The 20,266-nt window shown below is 39.0% G+C and overlaps 1 pseudogene; it reads left to right on the top strand.

Moving 5' to 3' along the window:
• The first annotated feature begins 2,096 nt into the window (after positions 1–2,096).
• On the top strand, positions 2,097–9,147 carry LOC132418142 (C-terminal-binding protein 2 pseudogene; annotated as a pseudogene).
• The last annotated feature ends 11,119 nt before the right edge of the window (positions 9,148–20,266 follow it).

Raw genomic sequence — 20,266 nt, 5'->3', positions numbered from 1 at the left:
TTTGTATCTACTAACAAATTATTGTAGTTATAGTAATCATTAATAATTTTATCTTTTAATACTTACACTAGGGCTTCCCTGGTGGCACAGTGGTTGAGAGTCTGCCTGCCAATACAGGGGACACAGGTTCACCATGACAGCTGAGCCTGTGTGTCCGGAGCCTGTGCTCCACAATGGGAGAGGCCACAACAGTGAGAGGCCCGCATATGATAATATATATATATATACATATATATATATATATATATATATGCTTACACTAGAGTTATAAATGATTTACCAACAATCATTATAATATTATTCTAAATTTAACTGTACATTTCTCTTTACCAGTCAGTTATATACTTTCATATGTTTTTCTGTTACTAATTAGCTCCCTTTTGTTTCAGCTTGAAGAACACTATTTAATATTTATTGTAAGGCGAGGCTAGTGGTGATCAACTCCCTTAGCATTTGTTTGTCTGAAAAAAATCTTTATATTCCAATTTTGAAGGACAACTTTGCCATGTGTTCTTGATTCACAGTATTTTTCTCTTTCAGCAGTTTGAATGTATCATCCCACTCCATTCTGGCCTGCAAAGTTTCTGCTAAAAAAATCTGCTGATTGTGTTATGAGTGTTCCCTTGTATGTAACAAGTTGTTTTTCTGTTGTTGATTTTAAGATTCTCTCCTTATATTTAACTTTTGACAATTTACTTATGATGTGTTTTGGCATGTGTTTTTTTACTCATCTTTGGAATTCTCTGGGCTTCCTGGATTCAGATAACTGTTTCTTTCCCCAGGTTAAGGAAGTTTTCAGCCATTATTTCTTTGAGGAATTCTTCTTCTTCTCTCTTTTCCTTCTGGTATTCCTATAATGTATACATTTTTCCCCTTGATTGTGTCCTATAAATCCCTTAAGCTAGCTTCACTTTTTTTCTTTTTTTTTTTCTTTTCTTTCTTTCCTTTGACTGGATGTATTTCACTGCCCTATGAGTTCACTGATCCTTTCCTCCACTTGATCTAGTCTGCTGTGGAACCCCTGTATTGAATTTTCAACTCACTTATTTTATTCTTCGGCTTAGTGATTTCTATTTGATAATTTCAGAATATATTTTCTGTCTTTTTTGTTGAAATTCTCACTTTGTTCTTGCATTGTTTTCCTGACATTGGTGAGTATCTTTATTATCATTATTTTTAACTCTCTTTCAGGTAAATCAGTTATCTCCATTTCATTAAGAACTTCATTTTCCTTGACTCTCTATGTTAGTTTATACTTTTTAGATAAAACAGCCACCTCTTACAGCCTTGACAGTGTGGTCTTGTGCAGGAGATAAATTTCAGCATCAGCCCAGCCTGAGCTCCTGGTTCTCTGAGACTTTTGTCATTATCCAAGCCACCAACATTTTCTTTAATGGCTCCCAGTCATTGAGAGTGTGCCAAGACCTGTTAGTGTCCCAAAGCAGTGGATAAATCAGCACTTAAGTGCAGGCTGATGAGAAGCTGGAGCTTCAGGCAGCATCTGGGAAAATATGTAGTTAAGCTTTCCAGGGAAAACCTGGGAGACGGACATTTTTATCTGCTCCCTCTGTGGTGAGCATAGGTGTGTAGCTGCTGGGGTATGCTCCTGTGCCTGTTTAAAAACTGGTTCTTTTTAAGTATAGTCTTGTTATGCTCATGAACAAAGCCTTGTTGGATATCAGAGCTAGGTGATTTGGAAGCCTGTTCCTTAGCCAGCAGGCACAGAAGCAGCTGGGGTACCAGGTGTGTATACCAGCTCCTTTCTACAAGGTACTGGTGACTGGGTTTTATTATTGTGGTGAGTCAGAGGGAGAAGGCAGGGGAAATGTCCACAGGCTTCTTCATTCTCTGGGGAAGGTTGCAGCTAGCCCCTAGACTTGTGCTAAATCACAAGCTGGACCTTCAGGCAGCAGCTTATAATGTAAGCAATTAGAACACTTTCAGAGAAATGGGAATTTTTGCCTGCTTCCTCTGTGCTGAGCCCTTGGGAGATAGCTTTAGTGGGTGCTTGAATACTCACACCATTTCAAAACTGATTTTTTGATCATTTTAAGGTGGCCTGGGAGTGGTCCAGAGGAACAGGTGACAATCGGAGGATGGAAGGACAGAGCCAGGAGCCGGGAGCTGGGAGCCATGCCACCCTGAGGGCCCATGCCCCCAGCACAGCTGCAGTCACTGCCACCACTGACCAGTGGGGTGGGAGGAGTGGGAGCTGCTACTATGGTCGCTGCCTCCTCCTGGGTGGAGGCCCTTTGCAGTGGACGAATGCAGCCCAGGACAAGTGTTTCATCACCTTAAATGGTTTTGAACCAATGAAGCTGAATTCTCTTAAAAAGACAGACAGCCCAGTGTGCGAATTATAGAGTTTGTGGACAAATTTGTAATGGGTGCATAGTGGTGTAATACCTGCAGACTCCTGAGAGTGCCCCTAAGTTCTTATAGGGCCTCTTTGCCTTCTGAATCAGAGATGTGCAAAATTCGATAAAGATTGGTCCATGTGGGGCTTCCCTGGTGGCACAGTGGTTGAGAGTCCGCCTGCCGATGCAGGAGACACAGGTTCGCACCCTGGTCTGGGAAGATCCCACATGCCGTGGAGCAGCTAGGATCCATGGCTGCTGAGCCTGCGTGTCTGGAGCCTGTGCTCCGCAACGTGAGAGACCACAACAGTGAGAGGCCTGCGTAATGCAAAAAAAAAAAAAAAAAAAAAAGATTGGTCCTTGTGGATAAGCACAAAGTCAAGTGAAAGCAATTGGACAGAATTTGTGAAGGTATCCACCCCCAAATCATGAATGGCCTCTTCACCCCCACCCCCTGATGTCATTGTTCAACTGCAGAGACTGCACCAAGGATATACTGATCCTGAAAGACCTGGCCTTTTGTGATGCACAGTCCACTCAAGAGATCCACAAGAAGGTTTTAAACAAGGCTGTCGGTCCATTGATGTCACCACACCATCACCTTTACCACGGAGGACCTGGAGAAACTCAAGGCCCTGAGAGTGATCATGTGGGTTAGGCAGCACTTATGACAACATCCACATCAAGGCTGCGGGCGAGCTCAGGATTGCCATGTGCAACTTCCCTTCCACGGCAATGGAAGAGATGGCCAATTCCAGCATTTGCCACATCCTCAGTTTGTACTAGTGGAACATGTGACTGTGCCAGGTGCTGTGGGAAGGTGCATGGGTACAGAGCATCCAGCAGATTCAGGAGGTTGTCTCTGGAGAAGCCCGCATCCTTAGGAAGATGCTGAGCCTCATCCGCTTTAGTTGTGCAGACCAAGGGGTTGCTGTTTGAGCCAAAACCTATAGATTAATCTTCACGTTTTATGATCCCTACATGCAGGATGGGATAGAGCTCTCCCTAGGTGTACAGAGGGTCTACACCCTGCAGGACTTACTGTATCAGAGCAACTGCAACTCCTTGCACTGTAGTCATAATGAACATAACCATCACCTCATCAGTGTCTTTACTATAAAGCAGATGAGGCAAGGTGCATTCAGAGTGTATGCGGTCTGATGTGGACTGGTGGATGAGAAAGCATTAGACCAAGACCTCAAGGAAGGCAAGATATGAGGGGTGGACCTCAACATTCATGAATCACAGCCTTCAGCTTTGCTCATGTTTCCTTAAGAAATGCACCCTAATCTCATTTGTATGCCCTACATGGCACAGTATAGTGAGCAAGCCTCACTAGAGCTGAGGGAAGCCACTGCCACCAACATCCGCCTGGCAATCACAAGTTGCATCCAAGAAAACTTAAGAAACTGTTTGAACAAGGAATTCTTTATCACAACAGCTCCCTGGTGAATAATAGATCAGCAAGCAGAAGCAAGAAGAACTACAATCCTGCAGCCTGTGGAACAAAAACCACATTCACAGAAAGACAGACAATATTAAAAGACAGAGGGCTATGTACTAGAAGAAGGAACAAGATAAAACCCCAGAAAAACAACTAAATGAAGTGGAGATAGACAACCTTCCAGAAAAAGAATTCAGAAAAATGGTAGTGAAAATGATCCAGGACCACAGAAAAACAATGGAGGCAAAGCTCGAGAAGATGCAAGCAATGTTGAACAAAGACCTAGAAGAATTAAAGAACAAACACACAGAGATGAACAATACAATACCTGAAATGAAAACTACACTACAAGGAATCAATAGCAGAATAACTGAGGCAGAAGAACAGATAAGTGACCTGGAAGACAGAATGGTGGAATTCACTGCTGTGGAACAGAATAAAGAAAAAAGAATGGAAAGAAATGAAGACAGCCTAAGAGACCTCTGGGAAAACATTAAACACAACAACATTTACATTATAGGGGTCCCAGAAGGAGAAGAGAGAGAGAAAGGACCAGAGAAAATATTTGAAGAGATTATAGTTGAAAACGTCCCTAACAAAGGAAAGGAAATAACCACCCAAATCCAGGAAGCGCAGCAAATCCCATACAGGATAAACCCAAGGAGAAACATGCTGAGACAATAGTAATCAAACTGGTAGAAATTAAAGACAAAGAAAAATTATTGAAAGCAGCAAGGGAAAAACGAAAAATAACATACAATGGAATTCCCATAAGGTTAACAGCTGATTTCTCAGCAGAAACTCTACAAGCCAGAAGGGAGTGACATGATATACTTAAAGTAATGAAAGGGAAGAATGTACAACCAAGATTACTCTACCCAGCAAGGATCTCATTCAGATTCAATGGAGAAATCAAAAGCTTTGCAGACAAGCAAAAGCTAAGAGAATTCAGCACCACCAAACCAGCTCTACAACAAATGCTAAAGGAACTTCTCTAGTCAGGAAACACAAGAGAAGAAAACGATCTACAAAAACAAACCCCAAACAATTAACAAAATGATCATAGCAACAAACATATCTATAATTACCTTAAACGTGAATGGATTAAATGCTCCAACCAAAAGACACAGGCTTGCTGAATGGATACAAAATCAAGACCCATCTGTATGCTGTCTACAAGAGACCCACTTCAGACCTAGGGACACATACAAACTGAAAGTGAGGGGATGGAAAAAGATTTCCATGCAAATGGAAATCAAAAGAAAGCTGGAGTAGCTATACTCATATCAGATTAAATAGATGTAAAAAAAAAGAATGTTACATGAGACAAGGAAGGACACTACATAATGATCAATGGATCAATCCAAGAAGAAGATGCAACAATTATAAATATATATGCACCCAACATTGGAGCACCTCAATACATAAGACAACTGCTAACAGCTATAAAAGAAGAAATCGAAAGCAACACAATAATAGTGGGGGACTTTAACACCTCACTTACACCAATGGACAGATCATCCAAAGTGAAAATAAATAAGGAAAGAGAAACTTTAAATGACACAATAGACCAGATATATTTAATTGATATTTATAGGACATTCCATACAAAACAGCAGATTACACTTTCTTCTCAAGTGTGCATGGAACATTCTCCAGGATAGATCACATCTGGGTCACAAACCAAGCCTCAGTAAACTTTAAAAAATTGAAATCATATGAAGAATCTTTTCTGACCACAATGCTATGAGAATAGAAATGAATTACAGGGAATAAACGTAAAAAACACAAACACATGAAGGCTAAACAATACGTTACTAAACAACCAAGAGATCACTGAAGAAATCAAAGAAGAAAACAAAAAATACCTAGAGACAAATGACAATGAAAACACGATGATCCAGAACCTATGGGATGCAGCAAAAGCAGTTCTAAGAGAGAAGTTTATAGCCATACAAGCCTATCTCAAGAAAAAGGAAAAATCTCAAATAAACAATCAAACCTTATACCTAAAGGAACTAGAGAAAGAAGAACAAACAAAACCCAAACTTGACAGAAGGAAAGAAATCATAAAGCTGAGAGCAGAAATAAATGAAATTGAAACAAAGAAAACAATAGCAAAGATCAATAAAACTAAAAGCTGGTTCTTTGAGAAGATAAACAAAATTGATAAACCACTAGCCAGACTCAGCAAGAAAAAGAGGGAGAGGACTCAAATCAATAAAATTAGAAATGAAAAAGGATAAGTTACAAAAGACACTGCAGAAATACAAAGCATCCTAAGAGACTACTACAAGCAACTCTATGCCAATAAAATGAACAACCTGGAAGAAATGGACAAATTCTTAGAAAGGTATAACCTTCCAAGACCAAACCAGGAAGAAACAGAAAATATGAACAGACCAATCATAAATAATGAAATTGAAACTGTGATTAAACATCTTCCAACAAACAACAGTCCAGGACCAGATGGCTTCACATGTGAATTCTATCAAACATTAAGAGAAGAGCTAACATCCATCCTTCTAAACTCTTGAAAAAAATTGCAGAGGAAGGAACACTCCCAAACTCATTCTATGAGGCCATAATCACACTGATATCAAGACCAGACAAAGACACTACAAAAAAAGAAAATTACAGACCAATATCACTGATGAATATAGATGCAAAAATTCTCAACAAAATACTAGCAAACAGAATCCAACAACACAGTAAAAGGACCATACACCATGATCAAGTGCAATTTATCCCAGGGATGCAAGGATTCTTCAATATATGCATATCAATCAATGTGATACACCATATTAACAAATTGAGGAATAAAAACCATATGATCATCTCAATAGATGCAGAAAAACCTTCTGACAACATTCAACACCCATTTATGATAAAAAATCTCCAGGAAGTAGGCATAGAGTGATGCTACCTCAACATTATGAAGGCCATATACGACAAACCCACAGCAAACATCATTCTCAATGGTGAAAAACTGAAAGCATTTCCTCTAAGATCAGGAACGAGACAAGGATGTCCACTCTCACCACTATTATTCAACATAATTTTGGACATCCTAGCCACAGCAATCAGAGAATAAAAAGAAATAAAAGGAATACAAATTTAAAAGAAGAAGTAAAAGGATGTCACTGTTTGCAGTTGACATGATATTATACATAGAGAATCCTAGAAATGCCACCAGAAAACTACTAGAGTTAATCAATGAATTTGGTAATGTTTCAGGATAAAAAATCAATGCACAGAAATCTCTTGCATTCCTATACACTAATGATGAAAAATCTGAAAAACTAATTATGGAAACACTCCCATTTACCACTGCAACAAAAAGAATAACAAATAACAAATACCTAGGAATAAACCTACCTAGGGAAATAAGAGACCTGTATGCAGAAAATTATAAGACACTGATGAAAGAAATTAAAGATGAAACCAACAGATGGAGAGATACACTATTTTCTTAGATTGGAAGAATCAATATTGTGAAAATGACTATACTACCTAAAGCAATCTACAGATTAAATGCAATCCCTATCAAATTACCAATGGGATTTTTTACGGAACTAGAACAAATCATCTTAAAATTTGTATGTAGACACCAAAGACCCCGAATAGCCAAAGGAGTCTTGAGGGAAAAAAACGGAGCTGGGGGAAATCACACTCCCTGACTTCAGACTATACTACAAAGCTACAGTAATCAAGACAATATGGTACTGACACAAAAACAGAAATATAGATCAATGGAACAAGACAGAAAGCCCAGAGGTAACCCCAGGCACCTGTGGTCAACAAATAGATGACAAAGGAGGCAAAGATATACAATGGAGAAAAGACACTCTCTTCAATAAGTGGTGCTGGGAAAACTGGACAGGCACATGTAAAATAATGAAATTAGAAGACTCCCTGACATCATACACAAAAATAAACTCAAAATGGATTCTAGACATAAATGTAAGACCAGACACTATAAAACTCTTAGAGGAAAACATAGGAAGAACACTCTTTGACATAAATTACAGCAAGATCTTTTTAGATCCACCTCCTAGGGTAATGGAAATAAGAGCAAAAATAAACAAATGTGAACTAATGAAACTTAAAAGCTTTTGCACAGCAAAGGAAACCATAAACAAGACAAAAAAACCCTCACAATGGGAGAAAACATTTGCAAACAAATCAATGGACAAAGAATTAATCTCCAAAATATATAAACAGCTCATGCAGTTAAATATTAATGAAACAAATAACCCAATACAAAAATGGGCAGAAGACCTAAATAGACATTTCTCCAAAGAAGACATACAGATGGCCAAGAAGCACATGAAAAGCTGCTCAACATCACTAATTATTAGATAAATGCAAATCAAAACTACAATGAGGTATCACCTCACAACAGTTAGGATGGGCATCATCAGAAAATCTAGAAACAACAAATTCTGGAGAGGGTGTGGAGAAAAGGGAACCCTCTTGCACTGTTGGTGGGAATGTAAATTGATACAGCCACTATGGAAAACAGTATGGAGGTGCCTTAAAAACTAAATATAGAATTATCATATGATCCAGCAAACCCACTACTGCGCATATACCCAGAGAAAACCATAATTGAAAAAGACACATGCACCCCAATGTTCATTGCAGCACTATTTACAATAGCCTGGTCATGGAAGCAACCTAAATGCTGATCAACAGATGAATGGATAAAGAAGATGTGGTACATATATACAATGGAATATTACTCAGCTATAAAAAAGAAAGAAATTGAGTCATTTGTTGAGACGTGGATTGATCTAGAGACTGTCATACAGAGTGAAGGAAGTCAGAAAGAGAAAAACAAATATCGCATATTAACGCATGTATGTGGAACCTAGAGAAATGGTACAGATGAACTGGTTTCTAGGACAGAAGTTGAGACACAGATGTAGAGAACAAACATATGGACACCATGGGGGCAAAGCCAAGGTGGATTGGGGATGGTGGTGTGCTGAATTTGGTGATTGCAATTGACATGTATACCCTGATGTGTATAAAATTGATGACTTATAAGAACCTGCAGTATAAAAAAACAACAACAAAAAACAACTAATACTAAAATAATAATAATAATAAATAATAGATCAGCAAGCAATTCATGCAGAGCTCAATGGTGCCACATACAGATACCCACCAAGCATCCTGGCCATGGCTCTGCAAGGACTTCCTGCAGCCATGGAAGGGACTATCGTTGGAGAAATCCCAGTGGCCCATAACCTCCTCACACTGGCACACCCTTCCCAAGCTCCCTCTTACAACCCGCCCACAATACATGGGGACAATTGAGAATACCGTAATGAGGAATAGCATAGGATGACGAAAGGTAATCATTCAGATACACTTGGGACCAAGAGACAGTCAAAAATAGATGAATAGAAAAGGAATGTGACAGTCTTTTTAACTGTTTCTGGATATTTGCATCATGGGTTGCAGTGTTAAAACTACAAAAGAGCTAGAGGCCAAGAGGTGGGAAAACTGAATATGTGGTCTGCTTACTGAGGCACTGAAAAAGACTAGGATGTGATTTATTAAGGACCAACTTCTGTTATTGTGTGTTGTTTTTTTATCCGTGCATCAAATCACAAAAAATAAATAGATTTTTTTCTCTTTGTCAGTCCCTTGGTCACAGCAGGTCCAGAACACCTGGCTCTAGAATGTTGCCTTAAGAGTTCCAAACATCAGGACGAGGGTAAGATGGCGGAAGAGTAACACGCAGAGATCACCTTCCTCCCCACAGATACACCAGAAATACATCTACACGTGGAAGAACTCCTACAGAACACCTACTGAACGCTGGCAGAGGACGTCAGACCTCCCAAAAGGCAAGAAACTACCCACTTACCTGGGTAGGACAAAAGAAAAAAACAAAAAACAGAGAAAAAAGAATAGGGACGGGACCTGCACCAGTGGGAGGGAGCTGTGAAGGAGGAAAAGTTTCCACACACTAGGAAGCCCCTTTGCGGGCAGAGACTGCGTGTGGCGGATGGAGGGAGCTTCGGGGCTCTGGAAAGGAGCACAGCAAGAGGGGTGTGGAGGGCAAAGTGGGAAGATTCCTGCACAAAGGATCGGTGCCGACCGGCACTCACCAGCCCAAGAGGCTTGTCTGCTCACACACCAGGGCAGGCGGGGCTGCGAACTGAGGCTCGGGCTTTGGTCGGAGCAAAGGGAGAGGACAGGGGTTGGTGGAGTGAACACAGCATGAAGGGGTTAGTGCACCACAGCTAGCCGAGAGGAAGTCCAGGAAAAGGTCTGGAACTGCCGAAGAGGCAAGAGACTTTTTCTTCCCTCTTTGTTTCCTGGTGCGCGAGGACAGGGGATTAAGAGGGCTGCTTAAAGGAGCTCCAGAGAAGGGCGAGAGCCCCGGCTAAAAGTATGGGCCCCAGAGACGGGCAGGAGACACTAAGGCTGCTGCTGCCACCAAGAAGCCTGTGTGCGAGCACAGGTCACTATCCACACCACCCTTCTGGGGAGGCTGTGCAGCACGCCACTGCCAGGTTCCCGGGATCCAGGGACAACTACCCCAGGAGAACACATGGCAAGCCACAGGCTGGTGCAACATCACGCCGGCCTCTGCCACCGCCGGCTCACCCCGCAGTCCGTGCCCCTCCCTCCCCCGATCTGAGTGAGCCAGAGCCCCCGAATCAGCGGCTCCTTTAACCCCGTCCTGTCTGATCGGAAAAACAGAGGCCCTCCAGCGACCTACAGGCAGAGGCAAGGCCAAATCCAAATCTGAGCCCCTGGGAGATGTGAGAACAAAGAAGTGAAAGGGAAATCTCTCCCAGCAGCCCCAGAAGCAACGCATTATAGCTCCACAATCAACTTGATGTACCCTGCATCTATGGAATACATGAATAGACAGTGAATCATCCCATATTGAGGAGTTGGACTTTGAGAGCAAGACTTAGGATTTTTTCCCCTTTTCCTCTTTTTGTGAGTGTGTATGTGTTGCTTCTGTGTGAGATTTTGTCTGTATAGCTTTTCTTCCATGATTTGTCCTAGGGTTCTATCAGTCCGTTTTGTTTTTTAATTTTTTTCTTAATAATTAATTTTAATAACTTTATTTTACTTTATCTTCTTCCTTTCTTTCTTTTCTTTCTTTCTTTCTTTCTTTCTTTCTTTCTTTCTTTCTTTCTTTCTTTCTTTCTTTCTTTCTTTCCTTCCTTCCTTCCTTCCTTCCCTCCATTAGATAACAAATCATCCCAAATTGAGGAGGTGGACTTTGAGAGCAAGAATTATGATTTTTCCCCTTTTCCTCTTTTTGTGAGTGTGTATGTGTGCTTCTGTATGAGATTTTGTCTTTATACCTTTGTTTCCACAGTTTTTCCTAAGGTTCTATCCGTCTGCTTATTTTTCTTAATAATTATTTTTTTAATTTAATAACTTTATTATATTTTACTCTATTGTATTTTACTTTATCTTCTTTCCTTCTTTCTTTTTTCCTTCCTTCCCTCCTTCCTTCCTCCCGCCATCCCTCCCTCCATCCCTCCCTCCATCCCTCCCTCCCTCCTTTCTTTCTTTCTTTCTTTCCTCCTTTCCTTCTTTTCTTCTTTCTTTCTTTCTTCCTTCCTTCCTTCCTTTCTTTCTTTGTTTCTTTCTTGCTTGCTTCCTCTACGAATTCTTTCTCTCTACTTTTTCTCCCTTTTATTCTGAGCCATGTAGATTAAATTCTCTTGGTGCTGCAGCCAGGAGTCAGTGCTGTGCCTCTGAGGTGGGAGAGCCAACTTCAGGACACTGGTCCACAAGAGACCTCCCAGCTCCACATAATGTCAAATGGTGAAAAGCTCCCAGAGATCTCCATCTCAGTGCCAGCACCCAGCTTCACACAACGACCAGCAAGCTACAGTGCTCGACACCCTGTGCAAATAAAACTAGCAAAACAGGAGCACAACCCCACCCATTAGCCGAGAGGCTGACTAAAATCACAATAAGTCCACAAACACCCCTAAAACACACCACCAGACATGAACCTGCCCACCAGAGAGACAAGATAAAGCCTCATCCACCAGAACACAGGCACTAGTCCCCTCCACCAGGAAGACTACACAACCCACTGAACCAACCTTAGCCACTGAGGAGAGACACCAAAAACTACGGGAACTACGTACCTGAAGCCTGAAAAAGGAAACCCCAAACACAGTAAGATAAGCAAAATGAGAATACAGAAAAACACACCACAGATGAAGGAGCAAGATAAAAACCCAACAGACCTAAAAATGAAGAGGAAATAGGAAGTCTACCTGAAAAAGAATTCAGAATAATGATAGTAAAGATGATCCAAAATCTTGGAAATACAATAGACAAAATGCAAGAAACATAACAAGGACCTAGAAGAACTAAAGATGAAACAAACAACAATGAACAACACAATAAATGAAATGAAAAATACTCTAGATGGGATCAATAGCAGAATAACTGAGACAGAAGAACGGATAAGTGACCTGGAAGATAAAATAGTGGAAATAACTACTGCAGAGCAGAATAAAGAAAAAAGAATGCAAAGAACTAAGGACAGACTCAGAGACCTCAGTGACAACATTAAACACACCAACATTCGAATTATAGGGGTTCCAGAAGAAGAAGAGAAAAAGAAAGGGGCTGAGAAAATATTTGAAGAGATTATTGTTGGAAACTTCCCTAATATGGGAAAGCAAATAGTTAATCAAGTCCAGGAAGCACAGAGAGTCCCATACAGGATAAATCCAAGGAGAAATATGCCAAGACACATATTAATCAAACTCAAAAATTAAATACAAAGAAAGCATATTAAAAGCAGCAAGGGAAAAACAACAAATAATACACAAGGGAATCCCCATAAGGTTAACAGCTGATCTTTCATCAGAAACTCTGCAAGCCAGAAGGGAGTGGCAGGACATACTGAAAGTGATGAAGGAGAAAAACCTGCAACCAAGATTACTCTACCCAGCAAGGATCTCATTCAGATTTGATGGAGATACTAAAACCTTTACAGACAAGCAAAAGCTGAGAGTTCAGCACCACCAAAACAGCTTTAAAACAAATGCTAAATGAACTTCTCTAGGCAAGAAACACAAGACAAGGAAAAGACCTACAATATTGAACCCAAAACAATTTAGAAAATGGGAATAGGAACATACATATCGATAATTACCTTAAATGTAAATGGACTAAATGCTCCCACCAAAAGACACAGATTGGCTGAATGGATACAAAAACAAGACCCAAATATATGCTGTCTACAAGAAACCCACTTCAGACCTAGGAACACATACAGACTGAAAGTAAGGGGATGTAAAAATATATTCCATGCAAATGGAAACCAAAAGAAAGCTGGAGTAGCAATTCTCATATCAGACAAAATAGACTTTACGATAAAGACTATTAGAAGAGACAAAGAAGGACAGTACATAATGAACAAGGGATCGATCCAAGAAGAAGATATAACAATTGTAAATATTTATGCACCCAACATAGGAGCACCTCAATACATAAGGCAAACACTAACAGCCATAAAAGGGGAAATCGACAGTAACATATTCATAGTAGGGGACTTAAACACCCCACTTTCACCCATGGACAGATCATCCAAAATGAAAATAAATAAGGAAACACAAGCTTTAAATGATACATTAAACAAGATGGACTTAATTGATATTTATAGGACACTCCATCCAAAAACAACAGAATACACTTTCATGTCAAGAGCTCATGGAACATTCTCCAGGATAGATCATATCTTGGGGCACAAATCAAGCCTCGGTAAATTTAAGAAAATTGAAATTTTATCAAGTATCTTTTCCGACCACTACTCTATGAAACTAGATATCAATTACAGAAAAAGATCTGTAAAAAATACAAACACATGGACGCTAAACAATACACTACTTAATAACGAAGTGGTCACTGAAGAAATCAAAGAGGAAATCAAAAAATACCTAGAAACAAATGACAATGGAGACACGACTACCCAAAACCTATGGGATGAAGCAAAAGCACTTCTAAGAGGGAAGTTTATAGCAATACAAGCCCATCTTAAGAAACAGGAAACATCGCGATTAAACAACATAACCTTGCACCTAAAGCAATGTGAGAAAGAACAAAAAACCTCAAATTTAGCAGAAGGAAAGAAATCATCAAAATCAGATCAGAAATAAATGAAAAAGAAATGAAGGAAACAATAGCAAAGATCAGTAAAACTAAAAGCTGGTTCTTTGAGAAGATAAACAAAATAGATAAACCATTAGCCAGACTCATCAAGAAAAAAAGGGCGAAGACTCAAATCAATAGAGTTATAAATGAAAAAGGAGAAGTACCAACTGACACTGCAGAAATACAAAAGATCATGAGAGATTACTACAAGCAACTCTATGCCAATAAAATGGACAACCTGAAAGAAATGGACAAATTCTTAGAAATGCACAACCTGCCAAGACTGAATCAGGAAGAAATAGAAAATATGACAGATCAATCACAAGCATTGAAATTGAAACTGTGATTAAAAATCTTCCAACAAACAAAAGCCCAGGACCAGATGGCTTCACAGGCAAATTCTATCAAACATTTAGAGAAGAACTATCATGTATCCTTCTCAACCTCTTCCAAAATATAGCAGAGGGAGGAACACTCCCAAATTCATTCTACGAGGCCACCATCACCTTGATACCAAAACCAGACAAGGATGTCACAAAGTAAGAAAACTACAGACCAATATCACTGATGAACATAGATGCAAAAATCCTCAACATAATACCAGCAAACAGAATCCAACAGCACAGTAAAAGGATCATACACCATGATCAAGTGAGGTTTATTCCAGGAATGCAAGGATTCTTCAATACACGCAAATCAATCAATGTGTTAAACCATATTAATAAATTGAAGAAGAAAAACCATATGATCATCTCAATAGATGCAGAGAAAGCTTTTGACAAAATTCAACACCCATTTATGATAAAAACCATCCAGAAAGTAGGCATAGAGGAACTTTCCTCAACATAATAAAGGGCATATATGTCAAACCCACAGCCAACATCATTCTCAATGGTGAAAAACTGAAAGCATTTCCACGGAGATCAGGAACAAGACAAGGTCGCCCACTCTCACCAATCTTATTCAACATAGTTTTAGAAGTCTGAGCCACAATAATCAGAGAAGAAAAGGAAATAAAAGGAATCCAAATTGAAAAAGAATAAGTAAAGCTGTCACTCTTTGCAGATGACATGATATTATACATAGAGAATCCTAAAGATGCTACCAGAAGACTACTAGAGCTAATCAATGAATTTGGTAAAGTAGAAGGATACAAAGTTAATGCACAGAATACTCTGGAATTCCTATACACTAATGATGAAAAATCTGAAAGTGAAATCAAGAAATGACTCCCATTTACCGTGGCAACTGAAAGAATAAAATATCTAGGAATAAACCTACCAAAGGAGACAAAAGACCTGTATGCAGAAAATTATAAGATACTGATGAAAGAAATTAAAGATGATATAAATGATGGAGAGATATACTATGTTATTTGATTGGAAGAATCAACATTGTGAAAATGACTCTACTAACCAAGGCAATGTATAGATTCAATGCAATCCCTATCAAACTACCACTGGCATTTTTCACAGAACTAGAACAAAAGATTTCACAATTTGTATGCAAACACAAAAGACCCCGAATAGCCAAAGCAATCTTGAGAACGAAAAAAGGAGCTGGAGGAATTAGGCCCCCTGACTTCAGACTATACTAAAAAACTACAGTAATCAAGACAGTATGGTACTGGCACAAAAACAGAAAGATAGATCAATGGAACAGTATAGAAAGCCCAGAGATAAACTCACGCACATATGGTCACCTTATTTTTGATAAAGGAGGCAGGAATGTACAGTGGAGAAAGGAGAGCCTCTTCAGTAATTGGTGCTCAGAAAACTGGATAGGTACATGTAAAAGTATGAGATTAGATCACTCCCTAACACCATACACAAAAGTAAGCTCAAAATGGATAAAAGACCTAAATGTAAGGACAGAAACTACCAAACTCTTAGAGGAAATCATAGGCAGAACACTATGACATAAATCACAGCAAGATCGTTTTTGACCAACCTCCTAGAGAAATGGAAATAAATCAAAAATAAACAAATGGGACCTAATGAAACTTCAAAGCTTTTGCACAGCAAAGGAAGCCATAAACAAGACCAAAAGACAACCCTCAGATTGGGAGAAAATATTTGCAAATGAAGCAACTGACAAAGGATTAATCTTCAAAATTTACAAGCAGCTCATGCAGCTCAATAACAAAGAAACAAACAACCCAATCCAAAAATGGGCAGAAGACCTAAATAGACATTTCTCCAAAGAAGATATACAGACTGCCAACAAACACATGAAAGAATGCTCAACATCATTAATCATTAGAGAAATGCAAATCAAAACTCTAATGAGATATCATCTCACACCAGTCAGAATGGCTATCATCAAAAAATCTAGAAACAATAAATGCTGGAGAGGGTGTGGAGAAAAGGGAGCCCTCTTGCACTGCTGGTGGGAATGTGAATTTGCGTAGCCACTATGGAGAACAGTATGGAGGTTCCTTAAAGAACTACAAATAGAACTACCATATGACCCAGCAATCCCACTACTGGACATATACCCTGAGAAAACCATAATTCCAAAAGAGTCATGTACCAAAATGTTCATTGCAGCTCTATTTACAATAGCCCAGAGATGGAAACAACCTAAGTGCCCATCATCGGATGAATGAATAAAGAAGATGTGCCACATATATACAATGGAATATTAGTCAGTCATAGAAAGAAACGAATTTGAGCTATTTGTAATGAGGTGGATAGACCTAGAGTCTGTCATACAGAGTGAAGTAAGTCAGAAAGAGAAAGACAAATATCATATGCTAATACATATATATGGAATTTTAGAAAAAATGTCATGAAGAACCTAGGGGTAAGACAGGAATAAAGATACAGACCTACTGGAGAACGGACTTGAGGATATGGGGAGGGGGAGGGGTGAGCTGTGACAAAGCGAGAGAGAGGCATGGACTTATATGCACTACCAAACGTAAGGTAGGTAGCTAGTGGGAAGCAGCCTCATAGCACGGACATCAGCTTGGTGCTTTGTGACCGCCTGGAGGGGTGGCATAGGGAGGGTGGGGGGGAGGGAGACGCAAGAGGGAAGAGATATGCGAACATATGTATATGTATAAATTATTCACTTTGTTATAATGCAGAAACTAACACAGCATTGTAAAGCAATTATACCCCAATAATGATGTTAAAAAAAAAAGTGTTCCAAACATCGAAATAAAAAATATATATATATTAAGGGCTTCCCTGGTGACGCAGTGGTTGAGAATCTGCCTGCTAATGCAGGGGACACGGATTTGAATCCTGGTCTGCGAGGATCCCACATGCCGCGGAGCAACTCGTCCCGTGAGCCACAACTGCTGAGCCTGCGCGTCTGCAGCCTGTGCTCCACAACAAGAAAGGCCGCGATAGTAAGAGGCCCACACACCGTGATGAAGAATGGCCCCTGCTTACCACAACTAGAGAAAGCCCTCACACAGAACGAAGACCCAACACAGCATAAGTAAATAAATCAATTAATAAAGTCCTACCCCCAACGTCTTCTAAATATATATATATATATATATATATATATATATATATATATATATATATATATATATATATATATATTAAGAGGAAATCCCCTTCCTATGACTCTAGCCCCTTTGGTCCATGGGGACTGGTTACCTCTTTTGCTAATAGGAAGATTAAATTACGAAAAAATTGGGAGAAAACTGTTTGCCTGTGTTAGGCAACCATGAGCATAGCATTGAAGACAAAATAGGCTCCTGTACAGAGAATTTTCTCCCATTAGAATTGCATTCTGAGCAGGCAATTTGGTCATGAGTTTATTAATACCATCTGATGATGAAAAAAAAATGTTTCACAAGCATTTTGTACTTCACATATATTTTCTCAGTTTCAGATCCTCAGCTATTTTATTGAGTGGAAAATCTTGAACTGAAAAGGTTCAAGAAGAATAATGATGCATTTTCTTATGCCTCAGGAAAAACTTCTTATGGTAACTTGTCAGATTGTCTATGAACTAACCCACTTTTTAGGACAATGATAAAGTCTTCTTTTCTTCGCATGATATATACAAGAACACTTCAGGTATGTTATTAAATGTGACTGATTTTTAACAAATCCTATTAGATTTGTATCAACTAGTTACATGTTATATCCATAGTCTTTTATGAATCATCACCGTTTGCTTAAAAGTTGGCCTATTTTGAGCCTTTGTATAGGTACATTCCTGTTCTTGTGACAAAAAAACAAAACAAAACATTACAACTGTCCCTAACAGAAAAATAACGGCTATCAGAAATATATTTTATTTTACTGTGAGTTACTATTACTGTATTTATTTATTGTAAAGGTGGACCATTAGAATTCAGTGAGGTTTTCAATAAAAAAGTAATAATAAAAAAAGAACTGCTTCTTTGTTTTCTACAGTCCTGTGGGACTTATAAATAGAAGCCCCGTTGGCTACCAGAACCAGCTTATCTGGGGACACATCTCGTGACATCTGCAAAAACTGGGGAGACAGATGTGTGTATAAGCTCCTTCAAGGAAGATGTTGGTGACTTGGTTTTATTGTTATAGAAGACCAGACAGAGGATATTGGGAAAGTGTCCATTGGCTTTCTCAGTCTCCAGGGAGATTTACAACCAACACCTACATATGTGCTAAATTAGAAGCTTGAACCTCAGGCAGCAGCTAGAGAATTATGCAGTTAGACCACTTCCAGTAAAAGCCTTGGAGATGAGTATTTTTGTCTGTTCCTTCTGCATTGATTCCTGGGGCACAGCTGTGTCCTGCCTGTGAAGAACTGCTTTTTTGTTTGTTATAGTCTTGTGGGTCTTGTGGGGGTCACTCTTGGCTTTTAGAGAGGTAGGTGTTTTGGAGGCCTGTTCCTTGGATGGGAGTCTTAAATGTTGGGGAACTGGATGTGTGGTCCAAACTCTATACTCCTCAGAGAGAAGCTGGGTGTTGGGATTTCCCTCTTGATTCTATGGTGCCATGCCAAGAGTGGGGTTTCTGATGAGAGTGAGTTTCAGTGTTTCCTATCTGTTTCAGACTGGGTATTTTCTCACTCAACCAATGTGTAGGAATCACCCAGCTAGTTTCTGGATTTTCTTTTCAGAGAGAATTGCTGCAGGTGTAGCAGTATATTTAGTACATCCATGGAATGAGGGGAATTCAGGAAACTACTATGTTGTCCTATTGGTCAACTCTCTATAATTTGCTTTATTGGTGAGCTCCATTGCAAAGCAGACATCTGGATTTCATTTGTTGTTCGAAATGTAATGCATTATATTAAATGCATATTTTAAGTAACATTTATCAATTAAGATAAATTATTTACTCAAAATGTATAAAATGAATTGCATAATTTCCCCTTGTAAATCATCTCTATTTCTGGTATCTCTCTACTTTTCCTGTTCCTAAAAATTTCATAATTCTCTATCTTATCTTGTGTTCCATCTTTTCTCATATCCCATCAGATATACAATAGGTTACCAAGTCATGCTTTTTGTATTTCTCTCCTCCTTTCTCTTTCTCCACCTTCCTCTCTCCTTTGCTTTCCTTCCTTCCTTCCTTCCTTCCTCCCTTTGTTCATTTCTTCCTTCCTTTCTTTATTTCTTCTATCATGCTTGACTACTTGTCTGAAACAGATATCTGAAAGGCCTTATCCCTAGTGCTGGGACTACTGCTGTGAATAAAACTTGAGCAAGAAATGGACTGATTTGAGGAGACTATGGCAAAGGCACTTATTAAAACACCCTCAAACCCTTATGAAATCACAAAGCAATCTAAAGTTGCAATGTTTCAAAAGATTTTTCAAAAGAAGTGCCATTAAAAGCAAGATTGAAAGCTGAAAACATAAAAGAAGCTGACCAGTTAAAATTTATACACTAGAGCAGATATAGGAACAAATCATCTGTCATTTAAAAAACTTTCAGAGAGAAGTAAGACATAGCATTTTGTATCCTCAAAAATAGAGGCAAAAGTAATCCTAAGCAGGCTATATGTATCCTAGGGATGTAGAACTAATCCAAGAGAGCAACATAGTTTAACTGTTTTGGAATTTAGGTGAATGAAAGATATTAAGAGAAAATTACTAAGGATATATTTTTTTAAAAAAAAACACAAATAGCTGTGCTTTTGATGACCCACTTCATCTAAATAATATGAATTACATACTTAACCAAGGTCATTGTCTCTTGTAGCAGATCAATTATTTTCTTGGTTCCATTTCACATGGGGAAAGTATAAAAGCAATTAAAACTAAGCTGGTTTCAAAGCAATGAAAATAAGTCTAATGTCAACTGCAATTTGTTTTCTCCATGTGGTTAAATACTATAATC

The sequence above is a fragment of the Delphinus delphis genome, chromosome X (assembly GCF_949987515.2).
Source record: "Delphinus delphis chromosome X, mDelDel1.2, whole genome shotgun sequence".
Taxonomy (NCBI): Eukaryota; Metazoa; Chordata; class Mammalia; order Artiodactyla; family Delphinidae; genus Delphinus; species Delphinus delphis.
Note: the sequence above shows the minus strand (reverse complement) of the source record. Positions and strands in the feature narration are given on the sequence as shown.